We start from the raw sequence: 14,186 nt of genomic DNA on the forward strand, positions 1-14,186 counted from the left end.
CTTATTCCAGATCTTCAAGAACAGAAGGCAGTATCTGGATTTGCTGTGTAGCAGCAGGAGAATGAATGAATATTAGAATCATGAAGAGCTACAAGTACTCATGTAGTGTCAGGAGAGTCAGCTATAATTTTTTACTCTGCATAGTCCTGGGGAAACAGCTGGAGCATTGTGTACAATTTGCTGGGTATACTTTGGGGATGATGTGGACTGTGGGGAGATGCCAAAGAACAGGGAGAACAATTGGAGATCTTGAAAGCACAACCTCAAAGCAATTCTCATGACTAAATGGGAATTAAAATTAAAAAGCAACAGAAGCTTCAAAGTATATAGAAAGACTCATGCACAGAAGGAGGAAAACGCTGTTGTCCGGAATAGTGGAAGTGGGATGGGAAATAATGCCCTTAAATTGTGACAAGGACACTTAGGAAAGTTTTTTTTAGTGGTAAGGATATTGATGTAGTAGTTTGAAGCACCTGGGAGTATCATGGAGTTCCTGATCACTACAGGTGGTAAAGGCTCAGTTAACTGAACATGTTAAAAATGACATACCTTGGGCTCAGCTACCAGTGGTGTCTGATATTTGATCATTTTCTAACTGATACTTCCCTCAAACACTTTGAGTTGTGGAAAAGTAATAACTGCATCTTTGCAGGCATTAAGCCTTAGAATAGAGAAAATATTCCAAGGTAAACTACCTCCTCTATTGACTTCATCAAATTTTGGATTTGAGGATGGTATAGAGACAGCAAACCAGGCTGAGAAGGTTGAGTTGAGGTCTGAGACCTGAGCTGAGAGGGTGCTTTGAAATCACGTGAGATGAAGTTGATGCAAGTGTAATTCTCATGGTGTTTTTAGTTCACATTAACCCCAGAGGGAAATCCAAACAGACTTTTCCCAACTCTGAAGCTTATTAGACCATGACATATTTATCCCTCTGGGAGATATTTAAAAGTGGATTGGACAAAGTGCTGGAAAATGTAAGGTCCTGTACGCTTTGGAGACAATAAATCCCATGCAGTTGGGGCATCTGAACTGGGTTTAGATTCTTATTTTGTCACTAGCTTGTTGTGTACATGAGTTAGCTATATTTTGAGGTCTGCTGTTGGGAACTGCTGGAAGTGCAGAGATGCTCTGACCTGGGATTTGAAGCACGGGGTAGGACCTAGTTCAGCTCCTGCTTTCTAGTTTCAGGCCAGTGTTTCAGAGAAGCTGTGTGCATGCAGTTCAGCAAGTGACACTGAAGCAATTGGCTTAAGCACGTAAGTGGCAGTGTTTGGAAGTTAGTAGTTCAGGTCTGTAACAAAACTGCAGGTCAGCAATTAGTCTCAGGCGCTCTGGCAAAGTGCTTATATCACAGCTGACTCCTTGCTGTTCTGCCTTTGGAAAGCAGTGTGGCATCTGTAACAGCTGGTCGGGGGGTTTTTTCTGTCACACAGTCACAGAAGAGGCAGCAGCATAATGAGAATAGACCAACATGCAAGAAAAGGCACCAAACTAGGTCTCAAATCCCTCTTTGCTCAGTTGAGCTTTATTAGGCTATGGTTTGGGTCTAATCAATATCTATAGTCCTTTAACTCTTGTCTGTCTTCTTTTACAAATTGGTACAAAGGAAGGACAGAAGAAGCTTCAGGAGGTTTTCCAGCTCAGTGTGACACCGTACTGATACCATCTGAGTGTGTGACCTTGTTAACTCAGTATACACGGGGCAGATACCTTCCTTCTGGCTGTCCAATGCATGACGTACTATTAATGAGAAGTACCATTAAATTTCTCCCAGCTTGAAGCCTCGCTGTGATGTTAACTTTCACGCTGTAGGATCTGTGGAGAACTTCAGCCAATGTTTAGGAGAAAATTGTGGAAGAAAATGCACCTGTAGCTTGGCACTAATGGCGTTTGGCATCCCATAATCATTATAATAATCATTATAATAACAGCTCATGAGCAGAGTTCTGAATCGGAGTAGTGGGTAGAGGCATCCTTCTCGGTGTTGTGGTTTGCTTCTTGTGGGACTTGTTAGGAGCCAAGTTAAGGCTGCTATTTCCAAAATGATCAGGTAGCAATTAATGAATTGACAGAGTAAATAACCCACTGCTTATTTCCTGAAACAAAGAGCACCTGTGACATGGAAGGGGTCACTGCTTGGCAAGAAGCTTGTGTAGACGCTTAGAAAGTTGGGACTGGGAAGAGAGCTAGGGACAAGTGGCCACACAGAGCCAAGGGTAAGCGAGGCTTGAGCTGAGACCTCTTTGTCAGGTGTTGGTGCCTCTTCAATGCCTCTTTCAGTCCTTTGATAATAAGCTCATGTGGGATCTGACCTTGAAGGAGGTTAATACTTCCACGACTCAGTAAAGCCAAGTCACGCTCCTCAACCTTGGATGTTTCTTGTTGCTTGCAGGCTTGTTTCTGTTTGTGTTGTTCTTTGGGTGTGTTGCCTGCGAGGTGGGAATTGCATTGGGCTTGGTTTGTTTGGTGAGAGAAGGAGAGGCCTGTTTGTCAGGTATTTTCTCTTCTCAGCTCCTCCAGCTTTTGCCAGCTTGGTCTCAGCCCTCAGGCTGGAGAGGCAGGTGTGAAGTGAGGTGAGCTATTTAAAAAAACTCAAAACCACACACGTGGAGCAGGCTTGTGAATGGGGGGAGGAGGATTTTTGTAAAACCTGGGTGGTGTGGAGGGCACAGAGGATCTGGACCTGTTTCTGCTTCACAAGGTATTGCTGAGAGCCTGCACATACGCCTTGGCTGTGCTGGGGTAGGGTCTCTTACGTGTGAGCCCTGTGGTCGTGCGTGGGGTGACAGACAGCACTTCTTGTCTTCAGGGATTTGGTCTGCCATGAACAGAACCAGTAATGGGGAAGTTGCTTAAACAGCTGCCATACTCTGGCTCTTGCCAAGCTGCCAGGCTGGGCCTGCCTTGTTAAATGAGTGCAAAGGTCACCCTTGAAATAAATCTCACGCTTGTGTTTGCAAGGTGGTGATTCCTTGAAATACCACAGAAAACACCCATGGACACTAGGGTCTTCTATACTGGTGTTGCACATCTTTTCAGTGTTGTCTCTCATCTTGGAGGTTTTACTCCGGAGATACCAGGGCTGAACTTGCATCAAACTTAGGTCTTTGAGAGGTTTTGAGAGGAGGGTCCTTCAAGTGCCTGTTCGTCCTTTGGGTGAGTGGAGGTCACTTAACTGATGCAGCTGTTCCTGTGACTGTAGGATAGAGATAAGATATTGGCTTTCTAGAGAATGGGGAGCGTTCAATTTTGGGAAAAGCTTTGGAAAACATGGGGTGCTAAAAACAATGGCATAAAGGTCTACAGGTAGCCTCTCATTAAGTCCTTGTCCTTCATGAGATTGCATAGCATGCTGCTATCTTCAGTCTGATACAGAAGGAGGCAATAAGCCTTCTACCCATGTATTGTTGAAAGATGAGAAGGATGAGCACAGAATTGCTTATTTTCACAGAACAGCTTTTTAAACACCATGTTATGAAAACAAACTCCTGGAAGAGGAGGAAATACAGATCAGGTGCTCGCATTTTCTTGTGATGCCTTGGGATCGCTGTAGTATGACTCAGAAACATTTGGATGGAGGAAGCTAAATTACAAAGTGAGGAAGTGGCTTTTACTTTCTAGCAGAATATGGAGCCTCTGTAGCAAGGTCTCTTCTCTGCTCTCCTGTAATACTCTTTCCCTTTCAAGGCTTTGCATTTGATGGCAGCCTTCAACAAAAGCTGAAGCAGAGGCACTTCTCTGAACAGAAATTCTGGGTGAGATTACAGAGGGCTGAGCAGAGTGAGTTCCAGTAACTCCCTTCACAAGGTTTTTTGCATGTAGCTGGGCTAAGTGGTGAATTATCACAACAAAATACTTTGTAAGACTCTACAGAGCCATTCCCCAAGTTACCTCTCTATGTGAGGTTGCAGCTGCCCACTGATGCCAAACCATGAGTGGGGTTTAGTGGATGGGAGAAGGAGGTGAAGTGAAAGAAATGTTTGCTTGTGGGACCACTAGCATTCCCGGAATGCTGCTGACAGATGGCTGCCAAGGTTACACGGGTATTTATCACTGAAGGAGATAAATCATTGCTGTGTCTTCCCAAAATGATGCTGCATCTTTGAACTTCTCCCTGAACAAAGCTCTTCTTGTTTTCTGCTAGGCTCTGCGTTGGCAATTGAAGGAACAGCGCCTGACTAATGACACTGGACAGCAAGGAAATCCAGTTGTCCTGGAAGAGCAGGCAGGTACATTAGGGATGGTGTTCATTGTGTTTTGTATTTGCAAGAGGGAGCTTGTGTGAATCCAGGCGTTGTGGATACCAGCATCTCCTGGCAAAAGGTTTATAAACCCTAGCAGTCGTCTTGATGCAAGGATTCATTCTGGTGGGCCTGCTGGGAGCACTGGCTGTGTCCAGAGTTATGCATGCTTAATGATTTCCCTTGTCAATATTTTTAGTGGGCTGCTTTCCCAGGACCATTTCACCTACCAGCACCTTCTATCCTTTCCATCTTCATAGTTGCTTTTTCCCGGTAGATGGGAGGGTGATGCTGTTCGTAGCAATCAGTGCTGTTACGTGCCTTGTATGCTTATTTTGGAAGAGTAACAGCTCTCCCCCTCACTTGGTGGAGGAGACAGAGGTGCTACATTCTCAGATAGCCTCCTGCTTTGTCCCTAGGAAAAGGACAGGCTTCTCCTTCACCCAGCTCCCCGGTACAGCTGAGGAGAGATGAAATAGAAGTTGGAGCAAGGATTCGCGATGAATCAACATCCCTTGCTTCCCCACCCTAGCTAATCCTAGAGCTGCCTGTAGGCTGCTCTGTTGTAAATGCTGCTGGTAAAATCACACTCCTGCCACTTTTCTTCCATGCCCTGGCTTGCCCTCGCTGTTAGGGAAGCTGCCAGGAATCCTCTGCTACGTATGCAACTGCGGGGGTGATACAAGCGCCGCTTTGTGTTCAACATGGCATTTAGGAGCTGTTTTCCCATTGCTGATGATCAGAGCAACATCTGTCTCCTTGTTTACAAGGATGCAATTGTAAGATGATCAGAAAGGCTGGGTTTCTGCGGCTGCCACTTATAATAACTACTGAAATGCATTCCCGTATCAGCAGGAAGAATCTCATAATATATAGATAGCCCCTCTAATCTGTTCTGCATTAGCAGATGATGGAGATGGTCCAGGCAGTGATAATGAAAGCTAGCCTGATAGAAGGCTGAGATCCTTTTAGTTAAAGCTTGATGATTTGTCAGGCTGAATGCTGTCTTGTTCAGCTCTTACGTGCTGAGGTTTGACCTGGGAGGGGACTGCAGATCCCTGCACCCCTGGCTGGGCTTGTTGGCAGGCGTGCTTGGCTGGGCTGCTCCAGTGCTGCTGCCTTTGATATAATGCAAGCCATAAAAGGTGGTATCTTTAGTGCTAGTCCCCAGTGTTTTCCCTAGTACTGGGATGCCAGCTGTGAACTCTAGCTTGAGCACAAGCATCTTCAAGCATGTGCTTAAGCAAGTGCATGTAGTTGAGTCATGCATGAGTACTGCGTATCTCAAGGGGGCAGTTGTGATTATGGGAGCACCTGGATTTGGGGTATCTGAGGCCACTTTGATGTCCTGTTACCTGCCTCCCTCTGGGCAGGATCCATGAGTTCTGTAGCTCTTTCTCATTGGCACATACTCTTTCCCAGTTGCTGTTCCCCATGGGGAATTCTCTCCTGCTCTGATTGCCTGGCTTCTGTACTGAAATTCTCAGCTCCTCAGCTGTGTGCTCTGTCCCTTGCACAGACATAAGGGTTATGCTGGTGGATTTCCTGGGGAGCAGGGGCTGGATGAGGGGAAGATTTTCAGGTCTCTTCTGCTTTAATGTGCCTGAACAACGTTTGATTGTGCAGCACCTGTGGAATGTCTGGGTCTACTTTGGCTGTTTCAGTGGGCTTGGAGCTTTCTATGTGGCTTCCCCTCTTTTTTTTTTTTTTTTTTGGGTCATTATGATCTGTACCCTTCCTGCTGTTTATTTTCATTTATTGCTTTTTTCTGTGTGAAGAGCTCCAAGCTATTCAAAAAGTCTATCCAAGACCTAGTGGATAAAATGGACTCTGGGATGGCATTTTTGCTGAAGATGTCCCCAGGATTGGAGCAGTCCATCTGTGGCTGTCCAGTTTTCACCTGAGGGAGCAGATGAGCTTGGCTGGGTAACCCTGTGGTGACTGCAGCACAAATGATCTGTAAAACAAAACTCTTTCTCCTGCAGAAAGACATCTGGCCACTGTAATAATGGGGGGCAGCAAGCAGAGATGAGGTGCATTGCCCAGATGTTTTGTTACATGCTCAAATAAATGTATATATGGCAAGGGTTTTGGTGGCAGAAAGCCCTATTTTCTTGTCAGTGGAGTAATTTATATGTCTGTGTCAGCTCTTCAGGAAGTATCATGTCAGTGGAAATGTAAAGTTCCCTGATCTTTTAACTCTTTGGCCTTACTTAAATTCTCTGAGTTCTCAGCAAACTAAGATTAATGGAATGGCTTTAGACATTCAATGGGAGCTCGTGTTGCAGTGACCTTACTGATTGTCACTGACGAGTGGCAAGAATAGCAATTTTGAGCTTTTCAACAGAAGCAGCTTTTCATCACTGTTGGAGATGGATCTTGTCCTTTTGGGTGAGGAGCATCTTGGTGTGCAGTAGGAGGTGCTCTGTAACTTTCAGCACTTTTGGAGGTTTTACTTGCCAATAGAGATTTGGAAAAATCTAGGAAATGAATCAGTTGACTGTGGTGGAGAAACGTAATTGTTGACCTCCTTTAAATGTTTTCTTTTCAGTGTGGAGGCTGTACTGTAGCTTGAAGTGTCATCTTTGTGGTCTGCTCTTAAGAAAAAGCAAGAAAAGGCTAAAGAGAAGGTGGGGTGTTTAGGCAATATGCTAGACTGCAGCTCAGGAAATACTATAGGAGATTCCAGCTGGATTTTTGAGTAGGCTATGGATGACTGACACAGGCAAGCCATTAAGTGCACCCGTGACCTTGTCTTTGAATCTCAAGCTCTTTGGAACAGCCTACCCCTTGCTAAATGTCTGTAGAGTGTCTAGTGCAGTGGATGTGGTTTCTGGACCAAACACTTGGACATTTCTGTTCATAAAACAGCAAATAATGCTTACCTGTTTCAACTGTGCAATTAGTCTGGAAATCCATATCCTTTACTGAAACTTCCTTTGCACTGGTGCCATCAGCTGTGTTTGGAAGGACAATGTGCCTAGCCATTGGCAGAGGAGCTGCCAGACTCCTACTGCATCCCCTTTACTTTTTTTGGTATTTGGATGCTTTCTTTCAATGCACTTGGCCAAGGCTGGCTGCCTTTTGCCACTGTCATAAGCAAAGCAGTCCTTGTGCATCTGGATAATGTGTTGTTGTCCATCAAGTCACTGGCACAGACTTCCCTAACTCAGTGCCATACCCTCTTCGCCACTTAGATGGTTTGTGTTTGCACCCAGCCATGATACTCTCCATGATGTTGATTCTCTCTGATGCAAAGTCCTCTGGCCTCACAGGCCTTTATTACTTACCCCAAAGGTTTTATTTTAATCCAGCAGCTTGCAGTATCACCATCACATTTACACTGTTTCTTTACAACTGTTTCTTCAGTCTAGCTTGTTCTGCCAGGCTGTCTTACGGTTCCCTTGTCTATCTAGGTGGCAAAGCCCTTGAAGAAAGGGGCTAGCTCTGTTACTCCTGCAATGCTCAGTCATAGCTTGTCACTTGGTAGGGAATGGCCTCTAAACTTTCACTCACAGTACAGATCTCATTATATTAGGTAGGCTTAATTATAAGGCCACTAGAACTCAGGTGCAGCCTCCAAGCACAATAGTAATATAATCATTTGGGTAGCTGCCTGTGCTCTGAGACCTCATAATAAGCAGAGGTGGAGCAGGTTGTATTTTGGCTTCCACTGGGTGTACATTTTGATGGATGCAATGGGGATGTCTGCAGTGTGCTTGACCTATTAAAATTGCTTCTATTATGCAATTTCCCATTTGAAGGAGTGATTACAGGTGCAATCCCATATCAGTTTACACTATTGATCATCCAGTGGTTATCCTGTTAGGATCCCAAGAGTGCTTGTACTTGTTTCCAGATTTTTCCTTTTCAGACTGTTATATAAGAGGAACCTGGACATCAGGACTCAGTTTTGTCATTCTAGGTGAACCAAAGAGGAGTCGCACACCTTCAGCCCCTCTGTTCCCTGGCAAAGGGCATAAAGGCTATGCTGTATTCGTACCTACTTGAGGAGCATTAAAACTACTTCCTGGCTTTCTGATCTGTATTTTAGCTTATTCCATTGTAGATATGCCTGAAGCTCATCCAGAGTGCTGGATGCCCAGGCACACATGTCCACCTCTGTTTGCAATTATGATACTGAACAATGTTTACATGTGAGGGATAAAGCAGGACAGCCTCCCTGGTTACTGCAATGATTTGATTTTAGGTGCACTGACCATGATGACCTGAGCTGGAAGTTGGCCAAGGACACTAATGTTAACAGGCCTGCTTTTGGGTAAAGTGGTATGATACCTTCAGTGACCAGAGGAGCTTAGCTTTGTTACTCCTAAACTGTTGTCATCGTGGTGCTTTTTATGCTGTTCTTGAGTTTGCAAGGAGAGGCGAAGGGAGAGTGCAGTCTTAGCGAGTAGAGGATGCTAGGGGCTAGACAGAAGGCACAGGGCACCTTACTGGAAACTGTGACACGTGGCACACTCCTGTTCTCCTCCACTCGGTTCACACTGGCCATGCCAATGTCCCCTGCTGGCATTTCCCCATCTTCCTTTGTCAGTAGATCTTACTGACTCACTCTCCTCTCAGCCCCATAGTTGCATTTTTCCCCTGTAGCTTCACTCGAACCTCACGTTTGAGTGTGCTCAGCCTAAAGCTCCGCACGCCGTCGGCTGGCTGCAAGCAGGAGCCCCTTCAGCACTGGGAGAGCTCCAGCAGGGCATTAATCAGGCTCTGCGCTGCTCCGCTCGGCACGAGGGCTGCAGGGATCGCAGCTCCAGGCGGTGCTGATGCGAAACATCCGATGCTATCTGGCAGATGGGAGATGTTTACTAATTAGTTTGCCTTAGACAGATTTTAAATAATTTTGTTCAGATTAGGGTTTACGCTCTGCCTAGCTCCATGCTGAGTTCCAGAGTCAGGCTGGGGTGTTGGATTTTGATTGACAATGATGGTTTTTTTGACAAGGCATGACTTTGTGGTCTGATACATCCTCCCCAGCTGCTTCTGCACCCTTAGCTAGCAGGGTCTAAGCCCAATCCAAGTCACGCTATCATTAGCAAGTTTCCTGCTACTTTTCAAAGACTATTCAAAGTATACTTTACTATTCAAAGACTTTGAGTATGGGCAGGATTGTCTTTAGATTTGTACTTCACTGCGTTGAGTGAAGTGGGGACATGTCTGTAAAAAGAGGAGGATTTCCTTCTACCTGGAATAATCCTTTAACAAAGTGATTCAACAAAAATGAGAATAGAGAAGGATTTACAGGCTTGAGAAGCCCTTTACCCCAGAAGCTAAAGGCAAGATCATCAAGCATGGGATGATGAATAAGGGCAGGGAAGCAAATGTTAGATACTGTGCATAGGTAGAGCACGCTTATTTTTGGCCCTTGTCATGTATCTGGAGCCATACTCCCTTTCTGTCTATGCAAAACAGACTACTGCTTGAATGATGCAAGGCTTTAAATTCTCTAAGTGACCAGATGGAGTTTGCCGCAACAATAGGGTTTCTGCTTGGTTTTGGGAAGGGCAGTGGTTTTGCTGGCATTACACAAGGCAATGTGTGATAAAATAAGGAACCTTCTTTCTCCAGCTCTTCTGATTTATGAAACTGCTGGAAATCAAAACTCTATTGCTGTTTGAAATTTTTGCTCCAAACTGTACTGGATGTTCTTCACATATTAATTTGTGGATTACAGAATGTTCTAGGCAAAACATCAGTGGGACAGTAAAACATTAATGCAAGAGTTCAGCTAACAAAATAAAACCACAGTGTTCTTCTATCCTGCTTAATAATGGCTCGAGTGAAATGGGGACAGTTGTGTGGTCTAGTGGCTAGTGAAGGGTGTGGTCCTTTGGATTCCTGGAGCTGCTTCCCAGCTCTTCTTTCCCATGCTGGGTGACCTTAAGCAAGTTTACCCCTTGCAAATTGGAGCCTGATGTCTGGCTAGGAAGCTTATTGGAAACTTAATTTTTGAGAGAGCATTTTGGGAGCTTGAGATGACAGGTGCTAAATAAAGGCACTTCTCTCTATTAAGCAGCTCTAAGAAAACACACTGAGATTCCAATTTTGTGACATTGGTACTTAGAGAACTCATATTTTGGCTTTTTATGAATTAAGCACTCTTCATCTGGAGCTGTCAAGAGATGACAAACATAGCTACTCCTGACCGTTTTGCTAGGTTGACCACTTCAATTTTCAGTACTTCATTTTATTAGTGTGAGAAGAACAATGGCTTAATTTCTACGTCAGCGTATTATTTTGGATTTAAACAGAACTGTGTTGCAGTGGTTTTGACCATAGCAAAAGGTGCTCTAGAGCCATGGCGTTAACATAATCATAAATGGGAGTGGAACAGGTTGGCTAATCCTTGCTTTCTAAGTTGAATGTAAGGCATCAGTGGGAGGGAAAGTGAACATTAGGGAAAAACTGTTAGATCAAATGTAGACTGGATGTGTGAGATAAAAGGGTTACTCTGCAGAATACTGCTGATAGGACTATTAGGCTAATTCTGCAGAACTGCATCTGTTGAAAGGTGACAGCAAACGTTTTCCTGCCTTGTGGAGTAGTTAGAAAATTAAGTTGTAAAATGCTATGATACTGTGATAGTGGGGGTGATACAGGTAGAAAGAAAGATCTGTGGACTGAGATCCTGACAGAATGCTCTTCATACAAGGTTACCTTATTTGGTTCTCTACTGTGAATATTTGTATAACAAATAAAACCTTTTAAACATCAGCCTATCATCCCTCTACCTCTTACAGAGCCCAGGTCCAAATACCTAATCAGAACTTCCCAGAGCAAGGTGTCAGAGGGTCTGATTGCTTCTGTACAATGAAGTGTGAGCCAGAGCCTTCAGGAAGGAAGGCTGTCATACTCAGTGTAATCTTGCACCAGAACTTTGCCATCGGATTTTGCTGGAACTGGATCAGGCTGTTACTCTGAAGGCACCCACAATCAATCAATTTCAAGCTGTGCCCTCATCTATGGCCAGAACAAATAAAGATTTTTCTCCTCCTCCCCCATATGCATAAGTGACATCATGTCATTGGGTAAGTGTTGCTTTATTGTCCAGCCAGCAATTTGTCCTGGCTTGAAGTTTGGTAGCAGTATTCTGCACAGCATGTACTGTACAGGACACCTGGAGAATATGCTTTGCATTTGCACGTAGTTGTTACATATTTAGGTAGAAGAGAAGCAAAGATTGCTGATCTGTGTGTTAGGCAAGCTCATGGGTAATTTAGTGATTGAGCCTTCAGTGTATTAAGACTGTTTTTGCAGATAAGCGTTCCCAATATTGGAATTTAGGCATTACATACTTCTAATTAGCTCTTTTCAAACCAGAATTGCACTCGATCAAGCCCAGTTTGATCCGAGCTGACTCATACCAGCCCACTGCACCTGTATGAACCTCTTGCATGTGGAAAGATGGTGTGGGATTACAAAGCCAAAATCCTACTGGAATATCATGCAAAGGAGTGCTGTGATGTTTACCCAGTGCAACTGTTAATGAGTGATGCCTAATATCATGCAGTTCTCCTACAGGCAAGGATTTCATTTACACCCAGGTTTATTTAAAGTGTGCTAACACCTCTCATAATTAGGCCCCATTGTCTTGCCACACCAGTGAAAATGAAAACTAGATTTTTTACAAGGATTTCTGGAGCTTGAGCAATACATATAAATAATATACACAAGCTGTATTTCAGGGCCACTGGAGGAAGGAAAATAATTCCCCCGTGACCTTATGATCAGAAGGAGCCATGGCTTACTGCATGGCAGCCTAGTTTATCAAAAGGAAGATACGTGTCCAGTTATACACTTTCTAGCAAGAAAAATGCTGGGATGAATGTATAAGATGTTGGCTCCGTGATCAATTAATGTGGCCTAATGCAGAACTAGTAAGACAAACTGGTTTTCTTTGGAAGACAGGCCAGGATACTGGAGAAGAGTCATGGACAACGGTATGTGGGCCTGGCTGATGCTGTCACACCTGGGGCCTCTATTCTGTGTTAGTGGGGATCCAGCAGTGTGTCCAGCCAGAGCCACCCGGCCAAGTCCTTCCTGTGGTTTGGGTCTTGATAACTCTTCTTTGAGAGTGCTAACCTCAGTCCTTAGCAGGGGATGTTCCCTGAATCCACACTGCCTCAAGCTGCTCCACCTTCCCCTTGTCCTTTTCTTTATCACTCAAACAAGAGATGACTTGGGGTTGTCTGAGGGAAGCAGAGGTGCACTCAACTATTCAGTTGCTCTTCGTCTTTTGTGTACATTGTTCTATGGCCAGGCAGTGACCTGGGTCCTGGAGCACTTTCATCAGGATAATGGAGAGAGTCCCCTAGCCTTCCCATCTGGCCAAGGTTTTACAAAGCCTCTAAGACTTCCTTCATGAAGACATGATCTGACTAGTTCACATTTATGCACCAGTTCATAATATCTCATGGAAATTATCAGTAGCCTAGGCCTCTGCAATAGACAGATGTGTTACCATTTTGCAAATGTGGAGTTAAATAATTCTATTCTATCATTTAGAAAGCTGGTGATAGGATTATGGCTCTAGAGTGTCCGACTCTCAAATCTATGCTCTCCTATATCTATCTTCCCCCAGACATTATTTAGAATAATTTCTCCTTCCAAACAAAAAATAATTTTGGGAAAGGCAGATTCCCAATTCTGCTATGAAATGTCATCTCCGTGATAGTGATGATTATGGGATACAGCAAATGCATACATAATTACTCTCACAGCTCACAGAGCATCAGAGAGGCCTATTTGCTGCCTCCTGAAATATATAACCAAAGACTTTTCCTCGTGCTGTCTGCTCTGTGCATTTTCATGAGCTCATTCCCTAGGGCTTATTGTGAAATTGTTCTAATTTTTTCGAAGTAGGGAGAAAAATGAAATAATTCTGTTGGAAATGGCATTGATTTGTCTGTGAAGTCATTACAGCTGTTCCTCTCTTCAACGAGTAAGAAAAGGAATTCCTGATTTTTATTTTTTTTTTTGAACATGGAGAGGTGAGAAGCAGTCTGACACTAAGAATGAATTCTGTGAATGGTTCTGAAAGTGCTTTCATGTTACGTATGTGAGAATGCACAATAAGAGTAATAATAAAATTAAGAATTTTCTGACTTTCAGATGTGTGGCTTGGTCTGTGTCAATAGTTATAACAGGATCTTGGTGTAGGGTAATTTATTTGATGCAAAGGGTTGTGTTTGACAGCCTGAACTTGTCAGCCTTGAGTCACATAAGGGAAGGCTCAACAGAATGTATAATGCAGATGTTCAAATAATAAAATGAAAAATACCCTTCTGAACTGTTCCATTAAATGAGAAAATTAAAATGGCTTAACAAAACACTTTTCTGTCCCTGTCTTTTAACAACAAACTGAAGGTCCAGCGTGGAGTCTGAAAGTGCTCATCAAGAGAAGGAACCGGGCTAGGATTTAGCAAATGGCTTTGTTATTTATTTATTTGTTTTAAATAAAGCAATTAGTTCTAAAGGGAACATGTCATATGCTGTACATTGCGAAGGTAGAACAGTCATTGTGCTGTTTGGCACTCCGTCAAACTGCTCCTTGTGCGTAGTTATTGGAGAAAGTGCATTTACACGTACTGCCGACGTCCGATGCCGGGAAGAGGTTTCTTAAATAACAAGACACAGGCTATTATGTGCATTAGCTTTATTATTTTTTAAAAGTGTCTTAGCCCTTGGGGACTGAAGGTACTTAATAATATGTTGCAATTACAGTGTGCCAATGTGTTGTCGTCATATCTCAGGTGCTTGACAATCAAACAAGTGCAAATTAACCTTTAGTTGTCTGTTGAATTTCTAGCCAGGTGCATTTATGGCCAGAGCTCACAATGCACCCGTAGGTCAGTGAAGGACAGCATACAGCTATTGTCTTGGTGTGTGACCAGAGACTGTCTCAGGAGGAATGTCCTGTTCTAT

At 43.9% G+C, this 14,186-nt stretch overlaps 1 long non-coding RNA gene across 5 annotated transcripts in view; it reads left to right on the forward strand.

Moving 5' to 3' along the window:
• Nucleotides 1-14,186, forward strand: part of LOC137861080 (uncharacterized) — a 116,641-nt gene that overhangs the window by 16,552 nt on the left and 85,903 nt on the right. For all 5 annotated transcript variants that reach the window (XR_011099361.1, XR_011099362.1, XR_011099364.1 and 2 more), the window contains exon 4: nucleotides 4,148-4,232. This is a non-coding gene — a long non-coding RNA (uncharacterized lncRNA). The remainder of the gene's footprint in view (nucleotides 1-4,147; nucleotides 4,233-14,186) is intronic.

This window comes from Anas acuta, chromosome 9, assembly GCF_963932015.1.
Source record: "Anas acuta chromosome 9, bAnaAcu1.1, whole genome shotgun sequence".
Taxonomy (NCBI): Eukaryota; Metazoa; Chordata; class Aves; order Anseriformes; family Anatidae; genus Anas; species Anas acuta.